Source organism: Thermobia domestica, chromosome 3 (genome assembly GCF_964235325.1).
Source record: "Thermobia domestica chromosome 3, izTheDome1.hap1.1, whole genome shotgun sequence".
Taxonomy (NCBI): domain Eukaryota; kingdom Metazoa; phylum Arthropoda; class Insecta; order Zygentoma; family Lepismatidae; genus Thermobia; species Thermobia domestica.
In genome coordinates, this window is record NC_137456.1 from 77,816,503 (window position 1) to 77,841,309 (window position 24,807).

A 24,807-nucleotide genomic window follows, 5' to 3' on the forward strand; every position below is an offset into this window, starting at 1 on the left:
CTCTCTCTCTCTCTTCCGCAAGGATACACGCGTCAATTTTATTTGTTTCATATTGGTTGAAAATATTTCCATCAAAATAAGGGGAGCTCCCTCCGTCCCGTATAAGTTTTGAAATCATCATTGGCACTTATAAGACTCGCCTTTCTTTTTAATTTCACGCTCAACGTACGGATAATTTTTGAGTATGAAAGATATTTGATATTCGTTGGAGGAATTTTCGTCTAAGAATCTGCATTACTCAGTGTAGTTTGAAAATGCCGAAAGTCATGTGCTCTAGTAGTGTGAAGTTGCGTGGTTTTGCCTCGCCTGCAACTCCAGAGATGACTTTACTTATAGGTAAGACTGAATGGACCATTTTAATCCATCCATGAGAATATCTCGAAAATATAAACCGGATCAGAAAAAAAAAATAGCTGTACATCAAATGTGTTTCTTTCAGAGGGAGTAATTCAATGATATAGTTTTTAGTGCAGACCCAGATTCTCCAGAAAAAAAATACACTGGTTTGACCTACGATCTACATCCCCACTCCTATACCTGAGGATAGGAGGACAACTTCGTTATCTTTATTGGGAACCTTTTTTTTTTTTTTTTTTTTTTTTACAATTGTGATTCTCAAGAACAAAATTTGACATTTAGTGGCAACTAATTACTCGAAATAATTAAATTACTTTTAGCGCTATTTCGGAATTACAATGTAGAAGTAGGTATATTAGGAAAAGCTGATAGTAATTGTCGAAAAAATGGCAAAAAAAAAAAAAAAATTAAAATGCAGTATTATGTAAGAAAGCATTTGTTATGAATTCGAAATATGTATACAAAATATATGTATTTTCCAAAGTGTAATACGGGAAATAATATGAAAAGAAGTCGGCAATTAATGAATACATGAATTTAGGAAGAAAAAATCTCTATTCTGCATTATTCAAAGGTTTGCCAAATATTGTTGAAACATTTCTATCTACATACTATTTTTCTTTAATAAAGTAGAATTAAAAATTATGCGACCTCAAAATTCGAAATTTCTATTATTGATGATTTATTTAGGTGTGGTAACACCGTGCTACTGTAGTTTGACTTCATTAATTAAACATTTCCTCAAAATTCGCTGTAGCGCTTAAAATAGAAACAGAAGCTTGTGAAGTTTATTCGGCTGGTAGCTATTCAAGTAAATATGTGTTAATGCACGCTTGATACTTAAACTTCCTGTGTGGTGGTCACTACGATTTTATGCTGATCTTATATTGAGGGTCACGCGTGTTGTTGCTGAAGAGTAGCCAACTGTAAACGTATATTTATATTTTGGAGTACACAAGCCATCACAACAAACATTCTCCCAAATTAAACTCCCCCTTTTAGTATTGCTCTGTATGTGTAGAAATATGGATATGAAGAACATTGGAGAAAACTGATTAGAATTAACTAAACATCAGTGGAAATGTTAAGAAAACATGGGAAGAGAAGAAAAATACTGAAGTTAATTAGGTCTGATAAAGAACAGAAGGTACATAAGACAAGTAATAATTAACAATAAATTAAAGTTTTTATACACAAGAAAGACATTTTTGAGGGATAAAATGAAGGAACTTAATTTTTTCTGGATATCACGGAAACGGTTTACTATAAATTATAATCAATCGAGCCCGATGTTATTAGTCTTTGTGTCATATTTCTTCATTTCACCCTACCAAATTATATCTATACATATGGTGTTTCAAAATGATTTGAACGATTTCAACTATATACAGGGTGTTCATTTATTTTGTAGCCAAAATCCACTGGTGAAATCCTCACACCTAAACAATTAAAGAAGTCCATATGAACATAAAGCGAAAAATGCGTTGTTTCAAAGTTACGAGATGCCGAAATCAAGAAAATTGTAACTTTGAGGCTGCCCTGCTTCAAAACTAAGAGATATCAAAGGTGATTAAACAACTATTAGTGGAACTAATACACTCTCTGTCTAAATATCAATGTTTCAGAGTTGGGTTGTAAACGTACACGCGCATATGATTTTAGAGAGAGCGGTGGAAGAGCGGAATCTATACCGCAGCTCCCTCTATAAAATCTGTTGCGCCGATACGTCCCAACTCTGAAACTTGGTTATTTAGATAGACAGTGTCAGTGGCGTATTTGGGGGGGGGGGCTTCCGGGCTTAAGCCCCCCCCCCCCGAAATCTTACTATAGTAAAGTATATGAAATATCTTGCAGAATTTTCACATTTTCAGGCAAAGCCCTCCCCGAAAGTTAGCAAAGCCCCCCCCTCCCCCCGAAAGAAAATCGTAAATACGCCACTGGACAGTGTACTAGTTCCTCTAATGTTTTTTAACCACCTTTGATACCCCTCACAAGCTAGGCAGCCTCAAAGTTACAATTTTCTCGATTTCGGCATCTCGACTTTGAAACAACGCGATTTTCACCTTATGTTCATATGGACTTCTTTAATTGTTTAGGTGTGAGAATTTGGCTACCACCAGATTTTGGCTACATGAACATCCTACATAATATTATATATATAATTCGATCATATTATAATTGTGCAAATTACTTATAATTTCACATTTATAACTGTTCACATTTTAGTGGTTTAAACTTCAATACACTAACTCACAAATTTTTAATGTGAATCTCATTTGCCACCCTGTATACATCCATTCGGTAATTCAATCCCACCCAAACCAGTTTCAGCATTATTTCGTTCACTCTGCACCAGTAATATGCTCAGGGCCGCGGTGGCTCAGTGGTAGAGCGTTCAACTCTGGTGCATGGGGTTCCTGGTTAGTTCCAGCTCGCGCCAAGTGAACTTTCTGATAAACACCGTGTGGGGTGGTCTCTCGGGGCTCTCCCGTTTCCTCCCACTTTCTTTATTCCACCATTTAATTCATTTCTCATCATCACCGTCCCCTTTAGCCTACCCGGCATAAGCGTAGCAAGTAAAACTAAAAAGATTTAATTTCAGTAATGCGTTCTTGTTGCCTGTGCTGTAATGGGAGCTCTTTGATTTTTTTTGTACGGAAGCTTACGAACACACACGACTGACGTGAAATCGTAAGACAAAATGCTTTATCTGCACCATAGGCAGTTTACCTTGCAACTTGTCACTACCATCTGGAAGAAGAATTACGAACATCTTACATCTTACCGAAACAAAATTCAAGGATTTGTCCAAAATATTTCAAAGGAATCTTTGTCGTCGGTAACAAGTTTTAACGCCCACGGAACGAGTTGTTATTGTTTAAACCATCTTGAAACACACTGTATTCTTTCTAGCGGCTTTTATGCAAACATGTATGTTTTTATTTTTATTATGTTTCCAAATTCGATCTGGTCTTGATAGGATGTATCATACTGTATCACTATATTAATTAATAAAACCTGTTGAATCAAAAGATCGTGAAACAGATAACCAGAAGAACATTATTTTAAATGCATTGTAAAAGACAATGGTTCCAAACTTCATTATACACTCAACGTAAGTATCGAACTGTCACTGAATCACTTTGCTATTTATTGAAGTAATCCTTAAGCAACTGCCTATCTAAACGCGTACATTTGTAAAAAAAAAAAAAAAAAAAAAAAAAAAAAAAAAAAAAAAAGATTTTACAGTAAAACTAGAAGGTGCGGCGGAAAAGTATGTGAAAATATTGTTACTACTGACATATATTTCAATTGATTTGATTTTCAATTTAGCATCTGTGTCAGTAGCGAGGCTATATGAGACAAGGACTTATAGCTTAACGTGGAATCCGAACCACACGATCTCTGGGTGGGAATCGAACCCGGGTCTTCCACGCCAAAGGCTCGTGCGGAAACCGCTTAGCCACGAAGGAGCTTTTTCTCGCAATTGGGTTTACGTATTATTATTATTATTATTATTATTATTATTATTATTATGTATTCTGCGTTTCGGCAGGTCCTGGGACTAACGAGAATTTTTTTTTTTTAATTTTAGATTTTGGCCTAGAAATGTTTCTTCCACTTTTCTCGATCTTCAGCTTCCTCTTTTAACTCCCAATATTTTCTCCTATCTTTCAAATCGATTAGCTGTGTTCTTCTTCTTCCTATTCCTCGCTTCCCTTCCATCTTTTCTTCTATGGCGGTGTGAAGCAGAAAATTTCTTCTCAAGATGTGTCCAATCCAATTGGCCTTTCTACGAAGAATGGTGGCTAGAAGTGTCCTCTTCTATCCTATCCGTTTTAAAACATCTTCGTTTGTTGCTCTCTCTGTCCATTTTATCTTTTCCATCTTTCTCCAACACCACATTTCAAAGCTTTCCAAATATTTCTTCTCTAACTTCCGTGATGTCCAAGTCTCTGAACCATACAGTCCATAGCACTTGACCAACTTAAATCCAATATTGGGCCTGCTAGTTAAGAGTGATCTTTACTTGTTGAATGCTTCTTTAGCTATGGCAATCCTTGACCTGATCTCTCTGGTGCACTAAGCGTCTCTCGTCAAAATACTTCCCAGATACTTGAAATTATCGACCTCCTCACGTTCTCTTTGTTCTACTCTGATTCGTAAGGAGTGGTTTCACGGGATATTCTCATGACATTCGACTTTTCGATGTTAATTTCCATTCCACACAGTTTTTCAGTGCCAACTATTTTGTCAATCACCTCCTGTAGTCCTTCTTTGGTTTTAGCTATTATAACCGTATCATCTGCATACCTGATCTTGTTAATTATTTGTCCTCCAATCTTGAAGTCTCCAGTTCCCATTAATGCTTCCTTGTAAATATTGCATAATTGGGGCGACAAACTACGTCCTTGTCTGACTTCTCTTCCAATCTTTACACTATTGGTTTCTCCTTCATTCAAGCGCATCTTCACTCGTTGTCCTATGTACAGATTTTGAATGAGTTGTCGATCTCTCCAGTTGACTCCGATTTCTTTAAGTATTTTCAGAAGTTCCGTCCAATTGACTTCGTCGAAAGCTTTTCGCCAGTCAATGAAGCACAAACACAACTCTTCCTTTAGACCAAGAATTCTTTCTGATATAATTCTCATCAATCCAATAGCATCTCTGGTGCCTTTTCCTTTCCGGAATCCAAATTGATCTTGCCTCTATCTTGCTTTCCAGACCTCTCAGCTATCTTGCTTTCCAGACCTCTCAGCTATCTTGCTTTCCAGATCTCTCATCTATCTTGCTTTCCAGACGCCTGTTCAGTATGCGTGCAAAGATCTATCCAGTATGGGGAATCAGGCTAATGGTTCTGTGATCGCTGCACTTCTTTGCTTGACTTTTCTTGGGCAATGCAATTATTGTAATATCAAAATCCTTTGGCCATTCTCCACTCAGGTAGATCTTGTTAATAAGTGAGATCAGTACTTTCATTGCATTGTCTCCTAATTCCTTGAGCAAATCTACTGGTATGTCGTCGTCTCCAGTGGCCTTTCTCCTTCGCATGTCTTTGATTGCTTTACTACTTCACTTTTTAATATACTGGGTCTTTTTTCATCATCATCCACCTCTTCCTCTGCTTCGATCGCAATATTTTTGGGGCGGTTCTTCTCATCATACAGATCTTTTTTGATGATCAGTGGTTACACTACTTTGTTGATCCTCGATGTTGAACGTTCGTATACTTTTGTTAGCTCTCCCTCCTAATTCTTGTGCTTTCTGGTACACTAATGTCCAAAATTGTCGCATGTCTATAAATATGTTTTTGTAGGAATATAATTTGCTAACGAATTCGCCCGGTATTTCTTATAATGTTAGTATGTGTATAATTGACAAAGACATGTACGTGGCAAATTTCATGTCAAAAGAGCAGTAAATAATGACAATAAAACAAAAATAAAACTTTGTCCATTTCGCAACATTTTGTTTTATTCATTCTAATTTTCGATATTTATAATTCTTTTCCTATGAAATTTACCACAAATATACATTTCCCGATTATACACATAGTATCAGTATTAAAAGTATCCTCCAAAATCATTATCACATATTGTTACAAGAAGACAGTTATAGATATATGACAATCATTTTGGACATGAGCGTACATCAGATCATATCTGCCGCGCCGTTTGAGTTCCATTTTTTCTTCACATGTGTTCTCCATGTACATTTCTTGGGTTTTGCCCGTTCCTCTTCTCAATTCATTATTCAGCCTTCTGTGTCCGTGTTTTTTGCCCTTCTGCGTTTCTCCATCTTCTTAAGCATTGCTTCAGTTATCCATGGTTTTCTCGGTGCTCTTCCCATCCTACCAATGTTATTGTGGAGTGTGTCAAGCAGAATCTGTTTAACTTTTCCCAAAGTATTCTCTATATTGTTAACCATATCTCCCATTGCACAGATTTTTTCTTCAATCTCTTCTTTCACATCATCGTCGATATTTCTTAGTCGCTCTAAGTTCCATTCTCCTCCCATTTTTCTTGATCAATTTTAACCAGGTTTGCACTTCCGCCACCAGTAGATTGTGATTCGAATCAATGTCCGCTCCTGGCAATGTCTTTACGTCTCGTACACTATTCCTGAAACGTTGCTTCACAAGAATGTAATCGATTTGGTAGCGTTTCTTATCTCCTGGCCTTTTCCACGTGTACAGCTTTATTTTTGTTTTCTTAAACCACGTGGTCATCACCACTAGATTATGTTGCCTACAGAAATCGATAAGCATTTGACCTCGTTCGTTTCTTCTACCTAGTCCAAATGGTCCCACTATCTTATTCGCAGTTCCTTCTCCTACTACGATGTGGAAGCCTCCCATTACTATGGCGTTGACTTTACCTCTTCCTTCCTGATGCAATATGTCACTGATCTGATCATACATTACTTCTACTTCATTATCATTATGGTCGGTTTTTGGCATATACACTTATATTATCACAATATCCACTAGTTTTGCATGTAGTTTTACAAACATCAAGCGGTCACTTCAGTGTTCCACTTTGGTTACACTTCTTGCTACTTCGTTCTTCATTGCTATCACGACACCATTCTCGGCCTTATCGCCACCCGAATAGTATATTCTGTAATTTCCTGATACTATTTCATCTTTCCCTGGCCATCTCACTTCACTCAAGCCCACTATGTCCACTTTACATTTGTCCATTTCCACTTTTAAATTTTCAAGTTTTCCCTCACGTCGTAGAGTTCGTACGTTCCACGTTTCTATGCTGAAATTAAAGTTATTATTTTCTCCTCTGATGATTCTTCCCAAACTAGTCTCGGAGATCCGAACGGGGGACTATTTTACTTCCGGATTTTTTTTTTTTTTTTTTTTACCTCAGGAAGAACCATCATATTTATTTATTTATTCTCTTCCTTCGTCCCTTCTGGAAAAAAGATAATGTGTTAGTATTCCCATTTCCTTTAATTTTCAATTCTACTTCGTGTGCAAGTAGTAATTTAAATTTCAAGATTTTTCTCTAACAAACAAACAAACAGGGAAGTGGCTTAATAAAATCATTGTCAAAAAAAGAGGAAAAGAATAATATTGTACTTGATTGAGAACATTGAATAGAAAAATGGCGGCTTAGGTTTTTTTTTTTTTTTTTTTTTTTGTAATAGACAGGATCCGCTGATAAGACTGAAGTATTACTCTAAATTAAAGAGAAGTCCGAATGGCCATTTTAGCCCAAATTATTTGCTCTTATCTCCTCGAGACTCCAATGCAAGTCCTTAAAATGTCTCTTGAATTCAAGGATGCAGATGAAGCAAGTGAGCTTATAACTTCAGCAAGAAGCTGCCAATTTCAAATATGAGTTGAATCCATAAGAATTAAACGTACGAAAAGCTGATAGAACAAAAAGAGAAGAAAGAAGAAAACAATAAATCTTATGTCAAAATGAAGAGATTCGCAGAGAACCGTAGAGTACATGGAAGTATCTAAATTTGTGGAAGTGACCTACGAGTGACTTAAGGCTGATGAAAGAAATTTCTATTCTGAATATCTCGAATATAATGAAACCAATGAAGGGGTGAGTCGTTATGAAGAAAAATAATGAATAATTGCAACCCTACCTCCAGCACTTCATTCAACACGTTCGTATTGACGGTGGCAAGTTCCTTTGCATGGTAATTCGCAACCTGGTCTCCGCATAACACACAACACTGTTTGCGTATTATTTTTTCTATTTAATCAATCTGAGACAAAGAAAACTGGGAAGAACTGACATAAAAGCAAAATTTACGTTAGTTTATGGGACATTTTGCAAGCAGCTTTGATGCTCTGTGACATTTAGTTTGAGAATTGTAAATAACTGCAAATGATAACGAAATTTTTGGGACACCAGTAAGATTGCTGAATTCGATTCGAGTTAAGAGTCCCTTTCCGCAGCGAGACTATACGAGACGGGAACCCACAACTTTACGTGGGATCCGAACCACATAAGTTCTCGGCAGGAATCGAACTCGGGTCTCCACATGGCCACGAGGGAGTTCTATAATTCTTGAAGAAATAACATTATGACCGTCTACAAATTATTACAGCTTCTATATTTCATCCAAAGATGATAGTTTGTTTCCTATTAACTGAATGAACAAGTAACTCAAATATCTTATTCCAACATTAATAATATTTCACCAGTAATCAATTTCACTGTATCATAATAGAAAAAAATAAAATGAAATCTTTTTACGTTCCACTGTTATGCTGGCTAGGCTAAAGGAGACGGTGATAAGAAATGAGTGAAATGGTGGAATGAAGAAAGTGCGAGGAAACGGGAGAATCCCGAAAAAATCCACGCACACGATGTTTGCCCACTACAAAGTTCACGTGGCACAAGCTGGGATTGAACAAAGGACCACACGCAACAGAGGTGAACGTTCTACTACAGAGGCACCGCGTCCCTTGACTTATATTAAATGAAGTAACTGCGTATTATTCCATAAATACAATTAAACTGAATTTTTATTTTAAATCAAAATATTTCTCTGATGAAATTAACGTGTAAATTTAATTTGATTGCACTTAAATAGCATATATTTACTTTTCGAAAGAAATTAACTCTTGAAAAGATTATAAATGAATATTAAATTTCAGCTCTTGTAATTAGCATAAATTAGGCACTAATCGATCTATTTTATTTTTCTTGCCAGCTTCAGTGGAACAATTTAGTTTAATTTTCAGTCATACAGCTAACAAATAATAAACCAATCAATTACACAGATTTATCAAAACAATTTATTAATTACAAATTAGAGCTCCGTAACACAATGACGCGAAATCAACCCTAATTAATTTTGAATGTACCGAGGACAATATATGCTATGTATACTGCGAGTAAACAATGAAAACAGCTGCAACAATCACAGTATTTATATAAATCATGTGGATCCCGTTTTAGAACATTTGGTCACACCATTACTTTAAACAGGGTTATGCTCATACGATTATGTTAACACTTAAGCTCGCAGTCTTACCCAATGACACAGCGAGAATTTTTGAACCTGAAAAGAAGAGCGTGTCCAGAGAAAAGGGAACGTCTGATAACTAGTTGCATATAAACATTTCAAAGAAGCAAAAAATCATGTATAGACGTATGATATAATTAATACTATTATACATAATACATTAGTAAAAGTGACTTATTCTTCAACACTCAGGCCATAACCAGAAATTTGAAAAAATTTGGACCGACAGTTCCTTTAGTTTAAAAAAAGGATTTCTGAAATCCGTATCTTTTTTTTCTTTCTTTAAGAATAGAGTATACCTCACGAATCACTGAAGTTACGAAGATGAAACTCGACATATGAACTCATTTGAAAATAAATGTGTTTCAGAGAATTTCACCGTCAGATAAAGTATTGAAATTTCGATAATATTAAAATTTTCGATTATTCAGAAAATACACAGAACGTGAGGATTCGTTACAATCACTGTCAGACACACGCGCTCTGTTTGCATCAAATCCACACGTGGTACGAGGATTTCCTCAATCTGAGAATAACTAGCCACGTATTTTATTTAGTTATTTTTTTGCTACAAATATATTGACGTATTTATTTCGTAAGAACATAAAAGAAGTTTCTTAATTTCTGTCGTAAGTGCGCCGAAAACCTTGAAACTAACAACTGCAGGATATTTTCGAACGAAACCACACGCGGTAACTAGGATTGCCTGTACTTCAGAAGCTTTCTGTGCTCATAACCTCGAGCACAATTTATTTAAATCTTTTCTAAAACAATTCTAAAACACATCTTTGTTCTTTCTCATACTCAGTTTTAATCACAATTATATATACGAAAAGTACAGTATGATAATTTAAAAAAAAAAATACAAAACAAATCCACACGCGGTGACGGGTTTTCCTCGCAAAAGGAATTTTTCCCTCAGTAGCAGCTCAGAAAACTGACAGCGTGATGTACTTGAGGGTTTCCAGCTCCCAGCGTAAAGCTATACCCAAGCAGTCACATTTCTACTTCAAAAGCGGGGAATCACCGTCAATACGTGTGCTCAAATGTTAAGGAGCTGGATGTGTGAAATTTGACACACAAACTCTTCATCAAAGATAAGAACACGTGTTTTAGAGTTTTCGAAAATTTCCTCCCTAAAGAGGAAAAGGGGGTAATTTTTACAATATTCAAGTTCTCGGTTTATTAAACCAAATTTTTCCCATGCGAAGAATGAGTACATATTTCTGCTATTTTAACATATGGATAAGAGTATAAAACTTCAGGGGGGGAAATATATTTAAAGAAAAACTTTATACAATACAGTAGCTTTATATACATGTAACGATACTATACTGTATAATTTTAGAAACTAAACCATGTTTACCAGTAATTCACATAGCAAAGAAAAAGTAAATTCTTAAGGTAACAAAAGCACAAGAGACTCATAAAATTCATCAACATTTCTACATACTAATAATTCAACGTCTTACTTGCCTCGGATCTCACGTTCAGCTGTAGGTCAACGTCTCCTTTAGCCTCGCTGCTGAACGGGACGCTAAACCCCAAGTTAATCAACGAACTAGATACTTGTTGTGACCATTAGCTCGAGAGGAAGTGAAGGAATCAAAATTTAAAGTATATACGTATACAGTGAACCATACTGCCTGCGAGGTAGGCATCCCAACCGCTTTCCCTGTCGATCAGGTACCTGGCCCAAAAATCGATAGGGGCATTGCTCGTCGTTATATATTTCACGCATTTATTTACTTTCCAAGATTTTGCATAAACATTATTTTTCTCGTGCTAAGAAAGGGCACTTCTACATAAACCCTCTTCTCACCATCTAATGTCTGTGTCAGTTATTATCTTACGAGTGACGTCTGGCATTCGTTCTAGTTCTTTTATTTATGAGTGCCCTATACATGTATGCCCTATACATGTACTATCAGAATCAAATCGAAGTGTCGAATGTGAGTGATTTCAAGTTCGATACACAGTGAGAGAAGGCCTACTTGTACTAGATACGAACCCAAATTATTTCGGATCACAATTCATTAAATGTTTTGTCTCATTTATTGCCTAAATGCTAAAGAGAGAGATGAAACTCAATCAGCCAGTATCGTACTTGGGTCTTCTCTTTTTCATAAAAAGAGAAATTAAACTAATTTGTTAATCAAAATACTTCCGATTACTTTTCCAGGAAACTTTGTAATTTGATATTTAAATTACTTCTTGGTTATTTTCTGTTTATAAGTGCTTGCCACTCACCGCAAAATCAAGGTAGCTCGGCAAACTTAATTTTAATCACGAAAGGTTAAAGAGATTTTTAAAAAATGGTGAAAGCCAAGCAAGAAATTGGTGGAAATTAAAAGAGCGACTAAGGGAAAGATCTCCCTATCGTCTCCGCATCTAATGTAATTACAAAATGTTGTGAACTTAACAGTTATTCGAGTGGGTTCGTTTCGTATACGATTAATTTGTGCTAATCGTTAGTATTTTTAGTAAATATTTTGAGCAGAAAAGTACTGTTAATATGTTAGTAAGTGGTTTATGTAATTTAACAGATCTATACAGAAATAATTACAAAATTATGAAAACGTTAATTAAAACTAATAATATCTAGAGTTAACCCTTTGGAGGTAGTTTTCTAATTGTTAGAGATGTAGAAGCCCATACATACACCGAAATCTATTTTTGATTTCACCTCTTCTTGGAAGGACAACTAAATATAATTTAATAAGTTTTTCCGTGGTACAAGCACTGGTAGGGCGATGACGTCAGAGGAGGGGAAATTTCTGCTGCCTCTCTATCTTATTAAAAAACCAGACACATTTTAATATATTCATTCACATTTTAATATATTATATATATATATTCCCTCTTCCTGGAAGGTGTATTGAAATGTATCACAAGCCTTTGCGTAGCCTAGGTATGAAGACTGGAGATTACGTCGTCGCAAGTAAAGGGCGAAAAAGATATTGCTTACATATGACTTTCAGAAGACTCAAGTGATTGTTTCGTGACATTATTACCTCGAAAGTCAAATGTTATAAGCAGGATGTGTATTTGTGAGGGGCTTATGATGCATTGAAAAACAAAAAATTACTTAGCTTTCAGGGTACATTAGGGTTGTGTACTCTCATCCGAGGCCGTTCATCTTGCAAAGAGGGATTTTCCAGAGCAATTTCTCGAATTTCGCAAAATCCCCCCCCCCTTTCTCATACGTCATGGTAGCATGGGTATGACAAGTGGAAACCATCCTTTATTATGAGAAGAATCTACTAATCACGAAATTCGGATGGATAATAGTATCCAGAATTTTTTATTTTACGCTATAACATTGTTTTTCAATTTGTATAGATATTTTGCATATTCAAATAGGAGTGGGAAATATTTTTTCCATGTCACTATTCATGATATGAGCATGGTATTTGAAACAACTATAACCAACACCCGAGCGTATTTTTCGAGTTAAATGGGAACAGGTGAATATTCAACTGAAGTATTGTGCTATTACTAAGGAGGTTACTTGCAAAACATTGAGAATTGTGCATGTTGTATGATCATTGGTGGCGATAAGTTTCTCACCCCGTAATGTAAGAGGGCCCCCTCAATTTGTAAAACTCAATTAGCACAATGCTTGATTTTTCGTTCATGGGCGGAGAGCGGAGACACGGTTTCGCCACCACTGTCTACGAAGCTCGGCTAATCATTTCATTTAACTTCATAATCCTTTCTTTAACATCGTCCAGTAACAACAATCTTCTTTCTCCCTTTTGTAAGTTTCACCATATCTTGTCACATCACTAATAATACAATTTCTTGTCAAACAATGTCCTAATTATTTTTTTCTTTTTCTCTAATATTGCTCTCTCCACTCTGTTTTAATTTCACTAATTTGATTTTTTCAATTCTTCTTCACACCCATATTTCAAACTTCCTGTTTATCATGTTCTCAATGTCGTCGCTGGGAACAGGAAACAAATAAATGTACATTCTTTACACTGTTTCTACATAACCGGACAAAAAAATATGGCAATAGCAAACTACTGTACTGCGTTGTACGTATCCTTCTCCAGATTCGGTACAAAAGTTCATGTAATTCGTCATTGGTTTGGCAACACTGCACTGTGAAACGTTCCTTTCTTGTTATTCAATTGTTTTATTTCAATTTGGAGCTTGTTACGAATAGAAATTTGTACGTTGTTAACAGCTCGCTTTGGCTATTTTCAAAGCTATCAGTATGAAATGTTAGGTAGAGAAAAAGTGATCACTTCCGACTTATTTTACTCTTCGAGTTTAATCGAGAATCTAGTGCTGCAGAAGCCACGTACGTACGGGAATGATGCACTTGCTGAGAGGACGGCACGGAAATAGTTTTATTGCTTTCGAGAAGGAATATTCTACCCGTATGAAGAACCACGTTCTGGAACACCTTCTCATTTTGATTTCTTTTACAACGAATTGCTACCAAAAAATTATACGATCAATGCTGCTGTGTTTACTGAATAGCTAAGATGACTCGTTGTTGCTACTGACAACAAAACACCCGCTAACACGTGTTGTTATTTCACGATAATGTACACCCGTATACGCCATTACTTCTTCGCCCTCTATTTTCACCAGTCTTCTGATTTCCATCTTTCCCGCTCTTTCTCTAACAACATTCACGGACAAGAGTTTCATGGTGAAGCTTCTCTTAACAACTGGCTTTCTTGACAGATTTCTTTAACTCGAAACCACAACAGGGCAGTCGGTCACTGACAAAGATGGTGATTACATCACTGAGTGAATGAATGAGTGATTAAGTGATTATTGATTTACGACGTAATATGTCAATGTCTTGTTTTTTTACACTGTATATATTATATAGGCCTAGTTCTGTAGTGTACTGTAGTGTATTTACTAAGTAATAAATAATTAAGTTAATACTATTTAATATCATAGCATTGTGAATACGGCACGAACTTATGCACCGACCCAATACTTGGCAATATACGATTAAGAGACAAGAACAATTAGTTAACACGAATCTAGTGCCTCCGCCTATAGAATTTTAGGATTTAGATTTCTGGACTTTCGGCATCTATGGCCATGCTAGCCCGTCACGTATGAGGGATGACGTTCCTCGGCGGGTACTCTATCCAGGGAAAGAAGGAAGAAAGGATTGGGGAAGGAAGGAAGGAAGAGGCCTGGGACCTAGGCCCTATATGTTAGATATCATCTCGGCATTTGCCTGGTGTGAATGAGGAAAATCTCAGTCTGGATGTCTGGCCTGAAAAAGCCTTTAACACTATTTCAACCGAGAATCCACCGGGAATCGAACCCGGGATCACTTGTACCGAAGGCGACTCCGCCACATTTTCTAGATTTTATCTACTTTTGTGATAAAATTCCTTTAAATTTTGTGTATGTTACAGTCCTTCTCAAAGAGTGTTTCTCTTTCAGTGGCTTCCATCTATATTCTCTTAAATGTTCTCTCTTTTAGTGGCTCCACATTATATACAGGTAACCAAGAAAATTCTAGCGCTTTCTCAAACACCACTTTCGAACATCGATATGTCACCTAAGACGTATCTGGAAGATCAAAAATAGCTCCATCAGCATCGACGACCTTCCGCCAACGTTCTAGAAGGATATGGATTCCATCGTGCTAGAACTTGGTGGGCCGTGAAGCGAAGAAGGTATCCAGTGCATTTTGCACATCTACTAGGAATTTGAATTGACGTCCTCTAAGGTGATTGTCCAAGGAACGGTACAAATGATAATCGGACTGTGCAATGTCTGGCGGATGCAATAGTGTTTCCCATCCAAGGCTTGAACACGGCTCAACTGGTGACAGTACACAGTTGCATTGATGCTCTAACCAGCTGGTAGTAGTTCCCGATGCACGATGTCACGAGCAGTCAACCAAATTCACAGGAGAAGAACCTTCTGGCGCAGTGCTGGTTTCGGCTGTTTTGGAACTGGTTCATGGGATGCTAACCAATGATGATGGCGCCGTTGAGCTTCACTGGAACCCACTTTTCTTCACACGTCAACACCCTGTCCAGAAATGGCTCCTTCCTCAGATGAGACAGCAAAGAAACACAGGAGTCTGCTCGCGTTGTCTTCTGACCCGGAGTCAAATCATATGGGATAAATCGACCCAACTTATAGTGCATCCCGATTGATGGAGGTGCTGCCGAATGGTTTCTCCACTCACACTGAATTCTAATCCCAGTTCCTCACATGTCTGACTACTGTAAGTCTCAATTGCTGCCTGAAGATCTTCATTTTGTACATGTATTGATCTTCCGGCACATGGTGTATCTTCGAGTGTTTCATGACCGTCCTTAAATTTGTTAAACCACCACTGCACTGTCCGCGTAGTCACGACATCCTCACCCAAGACCTGGCATATCTTCCGCCCCACTGCAGCGGCGTTTGACCCCAGATTGAACTCTTACAGCATACACGCCCTTATGATGTTCTGTGGAGGTTCTATGTTCACTATCATTACGCAACTTCACGGTGTAACTGAACTGCCACAACCAGGTAGTATATTGGATATACCCCCACCAACAACTGACCTTCACCTTATCTCCATTCGCATTCAACTCGCGGTGTTAGAGCCAAGCGAGCACAGACTTCCAGAAAAAGCGACAGAATTTTCTTGGTCATTTTTATATTTCCCTACTTTGCCGTTTTTAGTAGTTCTTTTAAATTGATGATCATTATCAGATATAATCAGTGTCCTGTGTTAGAAAATAAGATTTTTTTTTTGCATCTTTTATTGTAATATCACAAAATAATATGAATCAAATTATTCTATATATTCTGAAGTGTATAAACGAAGTACAGTATTAATCAAATAATGGGATATAACACTTCATATAACACTTCAAAATTTTGTTCATGAAAGCAATGTTACTAACAGTCCAGCTACTCTGAAACTAGAACGTAGTTTAAAGAAAAAATCTCATATACACACTAGTCAGAAAGTTAAGCTCCATTAAGAGTTACGAGTTTTTATTTTGTTTCAACTTGAAGCATGTTCTCTTTATATGAGTACTATAATTTTGTAAACAATAAACTGATTTCCCCTCAGTTAAATTACTATGGTAATTCGTCGTTTAAGTACGGAAAACAAAAATAACATACATACATACACACACACACACACAACAAAAAGAGATTCCATTAAAAAAAAATACAAGCATTTAAAAGTACAGCCGCAAGAGACGACTTAATAACGGCAGTGCTTGTATGTAATCTTGCAAAATATGCTTATTTACTTGCATCGCATTCCAGCATCGCAGTCGTAAAAGAAGAACCGAACCAGACTTTCTTCTTCTGTTACGTAACAGATAGACTAGGAGAGGAAAGGATGTTCCCGTCGCACTCATATGTGTGAGTGAGATTCAAAATAATATATGGCCTGTCCGCATATGGAGAAAGCTTGCGCCTGACCATCATCATTAAACCATTTCACTAAGCAAGAGGTATTATACCAAGTTGTTCTTCTAAGAGGACAAATCACTTCTTAATATCAATATTAATGTTCACAAATAGTATATACTATAATCTCTGAACCTGCTTTGGACTTTATAAGGTTTTAATGATTAAGTTTCCTATCCTATATAATATTGGATCGATAAAGTACAAAGAAGTGCTAATATACAACGATACAAAGATCTATATAGGGTGGTCCAAAAGTAGGTATACAGTTAAGTACTGATCGGCTCATGAGATATTTACTTATTGTTATTCATATAGATACTTAGTTTCTTCATTATCTGTTCTTAATTCCTTTTCATTTATATCTCAAGCTCGAAACAGACCGAAGCAAATAAATGTATTATCTTAATAAATTAAAATGTCATACTTCATCGATGCTAGTCTGTATACCTACTTTTGAGCCACACTGTATATTAAAATTCTAGGTTTATATGTTTGTCACCAAAGAAAAGTGTGTGTTTGTCTCCAATCCTTTCGACAATAAGATCTCGAAAACACGCTAGAAACGTGCCGTTTCACTGGTCGATTCCAAATTTTGTGTATCATAGAGTGTCCAGTTCTAATTGAATATTTAAAAAAAAAACATGGCCGTTACTTCTTTATTACATTTTTCTTAGGGGAACGCTCGGTTTTGAATTTTATTAAAAAAAAAAAGTAAAGCATCATATCCTATGAGTTATACTTTTCAACACACCATGTTTGTATACATGGGTTGTATATCTCTCAGACGTTTGTTTCATAGCCAAATGATAATGAAAAACGAAGATAACCATTTCTTCAGGCTAAGATGAATCTTTGGAGTGTTTTGCCCAATGAACACCATATATCACTGGCATTATAATTAATTGTGTATTTGCTTATTACATAATGTATGGAAGAAGAAAGAAAACACTGATCATACATGAATTAGAAACTCCAACTGGAAGTAGGCTCAAATCTTGGAAACGGTACGAGATATTGAAACAATAATCAAAAATATCTCCGCTTTACGATACCCCTTGCCGATTTTTATCAAGGCGTCTTTCACTTGTGTCTCTAAAGGGACATGTACAGATGTTGTGAGGAATAACAAGAAGATCCATGCTCATATGTGAATGATGCGCTGTGTAGAGAACGTAAGTTCAGCTAGTTTTTTTTTTTTTTTTTTTTTTTTTTAAATAAAACATTATTCAACATCTGTTTATGACTAGGACTCGACTTTTTTAAAGATGCATTAGTAGCGATATTTTAGATTTTGCCAGGGGAGAGGAGAATGTCCGTCGACATAGGAGTTTTACTTTTTCGTTAGTGCATTAGTAGATATACAAGTTTTTTTTTTTTTTTTAAAAAAAAAAGCATGTTTCTCAAAAACAGTGTGTGGGGAAGCAATTGTCCCTCCTCCCTACACAAATGACGCCCCTGAAACGCATACACAAATGCATATTTTGAAGTATAGTGCACATTGTATGGGTATTCGCATATTTCAGCATATATATATATATATATATATATATATATATATATATATATATATATATATATATATATATATATATATATATATATAAAGTTTCGAAATATCTTAATAGTTTTAAGAGCCGTGAGTCGGTTCTTTCGTGTGTACTGGCCATACCTTACAACAGTGGTTCTCAGCCCAATTCCTATCACGACCGCCACTTTATCAGATCCTCTTGCCAGCGACCCCCTTATAATTTCTGGTTTGCAATAAGCTTGTGTGGGATTTTTAATATATCTATTGCGGAAATCTCACGAAATCCATCTATTTCTATAATAGTAGAAACCATTTCTTTTATATAGTGCATACAGTAACTTTCCTAAAAGCGAATGAATTAAAACCAAGTTAATTGTATTTCAATATGCAGGTTTTGTTGCATTTGTACTTTTCTGATATTTCAACATGCATTTCTCATTCGTTTCATATTGTACCTCTTTCATTTAACTCTATTTTTAAACAATTCTGCATCTGTTGAAAATGTTTAATATACCTATTTTTTGTTATTCTTAACAGTATGCATAAAAATAAAAAATATGCCTATCAGAACAATTAGTTCAGTTTCTGGAGAATTAGTTCAGTTTAGTAGGTGCTTGTAAATGTATACACCTGTGTATTGTATATATAGTTTAAAATTCGTACTGTACTGCCGTATAAAGTAATCCAGGTAATTTGCAGATTAACCTTAGAATATTCGTGGTAGTTAAAACATACGTTAAATAATGCTGTTACAATGGACATTTTACGTAGTAAAATACGTATTTTATTTAATTTATATAGACACAACATATTAACATGTTTCGCTTAGGCATAATTAAATAGGGCTATATCATTTGTTCGTTTTATCAAGATTAATCGCTCGACTAAAATTAAATCTAAATAGCTTATTTTAACATTCAGGCAACAACATGTATCTATGAGGTGTACAGAAACCTGAAATATTCATTAGTTTGTATATCATTTGTACTTTGCGTCATGTGCACAGTTCTCTTACTCCATTTTCAGATAGTTGTACGAGTGAATTTATTTAAAAAAACAACAACAATAAAACACTGCTTTCTTTCACGCTCCGAAAATATTATAATCATTTAATCCATTAGTATAGGGTTTTCATAAAGTCTGGACGGATTTAATTTGCTTACAATTTTCATAAAAATGCTCATAATGAAATCAAATAAAGTGCAAACGGTAGCGGAAGGATTAAATTTTTAGTGACGCTCTTCTGTGACGCCATGCTCAAGCAGTTGGAACATGGCGACGTTCTCCTTTCAGCCATCATGTTCTCAGATGAGGCAACCTTCCATGTCTCCGGGAAGGTTAACCGACACAACTGTCGCGTTTGGGGCACGGAAAACCCAAAGGAATTTGAGACACATGAGAGAGATAGCCCTCAAGTGAACGTTTGGTGCGCTGTGTCCTATGATCATCTGATTGAACCGTTCTATTTTTAAAGAGGAGACCGTGAATGGAGATTCGTACCTGGATATGTTGCAGAAATACCTCATTCCGGAACTGGAGGCACGTGGAATCCAGAACGACATCGTGTTCCACAGGACGGGGCACCCCCTCCCTATGCAATCAAGGTGAGACAGTTCCTTGACGAGAAATTCCCTAACCGATGGATTGGCCGCGGTGGCCCGACCGCTTGGCCGCCAAGATCACCCGACCTTACCCCCTGCGACTTCTGGCTTTGGGGTCATGTGAAAACGGAAGTTTATGCAAAGAAGCCAAGTGGTTTGGAGAACTTAAAGGACAAAATCAGGGCGTCTGTGGCTGGCATTTCGGATCAAACACGGCGGAACGCTGTGAGTGGATTCCAGCGCCGCCTACGCGAATGTGTGGACGTAAATGGCGCCCAGTTGGAGGTATGGCGGTGAATGAACTGAGCTGGTGCAGATTACAGGTAAAAATTTAATCCTTCCGTTACCGTTTGCACTTTATTTGATTTCAATATGAGCATTTTTATGTAAATTATAAGCGAATTAAATCCGTCCATACTTTATGAAAACCCTGTAATACTGTTATTTTAAATAACTGATATGTTTCAGAGGAGTTCTGGTAAAAAAATTTTGAATCTTCCCTTGCTTACATCGCTTACACGTTGAAACAAATAGCAGGATACTTTTTTTTTTTTTTTTTTTTTACTATAATAAACAAACGACTGTTCAATTGGTAACTTGCTAGTTGCTGGAATGCATATTTTTTTTCGCGCTCGACCCTAGCCACCTATTTTAAATTGGTCACAGGAAAGCAGGTGAGGTTAGATTTACATCGAAGTTGGACCACCCGAGTGTGATGTATTATTATGGGGGTCAAGGTAGAACAAAACGAGCCCTGTGGGGATTCTAACCCCGTTCGCTGGCTGACGCTCGCTCAATTATGTTTCGTAACGTAAGCAAATCACTTCTTTTTTATCAATAAAACTATGTGCAAAGTCTTTCGCCCTCCTAATGCTTCCGGCACCTTCTCTTCTCCATCTCCCAACTACCCCCAATAACCCCTTCTTCGGCGAGGGCCCTACTTCTCACTTTCCTCTTGGTTTTTTAACGTCATTGTTTATAAGGACTATCAGCAATCTGTAGGTAGATGGTGAAAAAAAAAAAACAATTTATGCATTATACATTACGTACAAGAAAAAAATAGTGTTATTTTCTTCTTATTTTAATGAAAAAAGTATCATTTATATTTTTTTTAAATAAAAATCCTTGGGCCGGGTTTGAACCCACGATAAAAGCAATTTTTATAAATAACCCGCTCGCTAGCACGCACGGCTATTAGGGCCGACAGCATCTGGCGTTTGCTTTGTGCTATATGTATGCTACGTGGTGAGAAAAATAACTCCAACTAATCAAATTCCTATGGCCAGGAACGGATCCAGGACGGACCTCTAGGGTGGTTGGGGGGGGTTGTAATACTGCTACTTAAAGCTCCTTTTAAAGAACTTCAAACTCTGGGATGGGTTTTATTTATATAAAAATGAAAAAAACTTCCCTCTTTTGGGCGGGGGCCGATCGCCTCGACCGCCCTCCCTGGATCCACCACTTCCTATGGCTAGGGTCGAGTGTGATTGAAAAATATGCAGCTGGAATCACATAGATAGTGGCGCCGATTCTGCCCCTAGTAGTAATTTTAAAACTTTATAATAAAACATAAGAGGAAAATTAAAAAGAAACAAAACAAAAACTCCAGTAAAATTTCAAATTTATTATATGAATCCTTATTTAAATTAGCTTTTCGTATGGTACTTGGTAACTTAAAATTACTACGTTTCTCTGAATCTCATTTACTTTCCCCTTTGAATTTGAATGACATGGCTTATATTTGATTGGATTGTTGGTTGATTTGGAGTTCTGCGTCCGTTCAGGAACAAAACTGTATGAACTAGGGATACCAAATTCCGGAATGTTTACTTTCCGGAGTCCGGAAAGTAAAGTCGGAATTTTCAAAATTTCGGATTTTTCCCGAAATCGGAATTTTCTAAATTTCGGATTTTTCCGAAATCCGAAATCTTTCTGAATTCTGGAATTTTTCCGAAATCCGGAAAGTGAAATATCAGATTCCTCCGGAATCTAGATTCCGGAAAATTTTGGCCACGCCTAGTATGAACCTATAGCTTAACGTGGAATCTGAACCACGTGAGCTCAAACTGGAAATGGAACCCGCGTCTCTCAGGCCGAGATTTATATTCGATTTTTTTCTTCCTTTGGATTTTAAAGTTGCAACTTTCTTTCAGGTTAAGCGCTTTCTTGGGCTAATACGGAAAGCAACTGAACTTCGCAGAGTTGTACTCTTAAGCTAAATATGAATACTAAACGGTAATGAAAGACCCAGCAGTATTTTCATCTAACGGACTATGATGCCAAATATAGCATATAGAAATTCTGATGTTTCTGGAGATTGTCAACTATAGACACAACAAATATTAAAACATGTAGACGGTTAAAATTAGATCTACCGGATCTACGCACGTGACCCTAATTTAACACGTACCAGTGGTTCTCAAACTTTTTTCATTGACGACACACTTTGTTCAATGTCCAGACATCGCAACGCACTTGTTTGATATTATCATTAATAATAATAATAATAATAATAATAATAATATCTATTATAAAAGTGAAACAAATTAGTTTTTATGACTTTATAGAACTGAGCATTACTGCTACAGCTGAAACTGTTGACAGGTACAATCTGTCTCGATTTTAAATAATTATTATGAAATTCTTCATGATTTTTAAATTCTAAAATTTTTAAACATCTTAATATGTTGTGTCTATATAAATTAAATTAAATATGTAGTTTACTAAGTAAAAGTCATTCCTACTAAAACAGCATCATTAAAAGTATGTTTTAACTACTACGAATATTCTAAGCTTAATGTGAAAATTACCTGAAGGATAAGGGGTAATCTCCCTTTGTAATTAATAATAATGATTTCTATTATACAGTACAGTTCCCAAAAGGAGTTCTATAAATTAACGTTTCCGCTCCTAAATAATCATTATATTTTGGGATCAAGTGTCTAAGGCCATTCGGTTACGATTGGATTTGAGTTTAGTGTCCGTATCAATAGCAAGGATTCATGAGAGGTAGCCCTACAGTTCAATATGGGAGCTGTTATCAGAAATGGAACTCCGGTTTCCCGCTCCAAAGACGCATATGTTAACCATATAGCCACGAGGGAGTTCTGCGTCTAGTTATAACTTTGTTGTATGATGGAGTGCTTTCCTCCAGTATAACCAGAATAATGGTTCGGATTCCACTGAAGCAAGTGGTACAGTCTTATAACCTTGGAGCTGTTAAAAAAAATCCAATCAATTAATCAACTGAAAATACACATATCAAAGACACTGTTTGATGAATATTTTTAGTGTGTGTTATTTTATGCAGCATGAGTAAATTTCACAATTTTAACTTTGTATATTACACTTTAATAAAACCTTATGCTACTTCTTGGTTTTATCTAGATCAACTGGAATAAAACAGAAAATGACATCAAAGATCGATCTGTCATATTATGGTCTAGTTTCAATCCCTTTGTAATGTCATATGAATATTATAAAATGCACTAAATGCTTCAATTAATAATAAACAAGGACCGCTGTATTAAACATATTTATTCCTTTCTGCAACCATACATTCAACTTGTGGCGTTTTTTTTTTTTACACCTCCTGTGAGCTTAATGTAGCTGCTGTCAACAGGAATGTATACGGGAATTTATTTCGGGAAAGCTTTTGGGAGGGTCCTGAGCAATATACTAATCCGTTAGTCTCAATGCGGGTAGGCTAAGAAACGATGATATTCATACTTACTTCCATAGGAATATACAGGGAACCCATTCTTGAGTTGCCCATATCTTGGGATCAACTGGATGAATCACTTTCCATCAACGAACTTTCTAACTTCTGACCCTCTGGCCAAAATTGTTGGTGATCCATGAATAGACCTTGAGATTCTGTCTTTCCCGAACGGGTATACGGACAGACAGACTAAATAGCTATATAAAGAAGTTTGGGGTAAACTCAACTTCAAAAACCTACCCTGTAAAATTTCATATTTGTTACATGAGCCCTTGTCCAAATCAAACGTTCATATAAACTAACACAAGAAGGATCCACAAAGCAACATTGGAGACAGCATGCAAATTAACGAAATGTCGTTAAAGCCAATTTTCTGTTAAGTTGTGAACTTAGGACGCATCGTAACTTTTCACAATTGAACCTTAAAAGTTAAAAGGGTCAATTTGGCATTTAGTTTCATTGCTTCAACAAATCTGTGCAATAATATCCCACAGTTTCTCGTCAATATTTAAAAAAAAGACACCGAACTACGTAAGTTTCTTGTCACACTAGTTCAGCGTTAGCAGCTTTCGTGCTGCAAAGAACAATAGAGGGTAATGAAGCTCTCTGATCAGAGTTTAAAAGGAACTAATAGAATTACCCGTTAACTGACATTATTTAATAATGTTAACTAGGCATTTGCAAGTCAAACACACTGAAATTATATTGATATGTTTTGGTTTACACCCGCGGCTTTATCTTTGAATATTGAATCCACACAATGTTCCAGAGGCATTTTTGTGAAGAAATCTTTAAAGAATTCCTTTATCTTCCAGCCTACATCGTTAAAAGAGTGACCAACTCTTGTACGTTCATTACGCATAGATTTAGAAGTAGTATATGCGTCATTGGTAGGATTTGGGATTTAGATTTCTGGGCTTTCGGCATCTACGGCCATTTAGCCTGTCACGTATGAGGGATGACGTCCCTCCTCAGCGAGCACACTATCTGGGAGAAGGGAAGGGAGAAAGGATTGAGGAAGGAACGAAGCGGCCTGGGAGGACCTACCTCTAAGTTAGGTACCACCCCGGCATTTGCCTGGTGCGAATGAGGAAAATGAAATTAAGTTTTACGTTCGACGGTTATGCCGGCTAGTATGAAGGAGACGGTGATGAGAAATGAACGAAATG

General features: G+C 36.4%; 1 protein-coding gene across 3 annotated transcripts in view; it reads right to left on the reverse strand.

Annotated features, from left to right (window-relative positions):
- The window catches only part of Pkc53E (Protein C kinase 53E), a 1,159,983-nt gene that overhangs the window by 1,037,628 nt on the left and 97,548 nt on the right, over nucleotides 1–24,807 (reverse strand). The gene's annotated exons all lie outside the window — the stretch shown is intronic.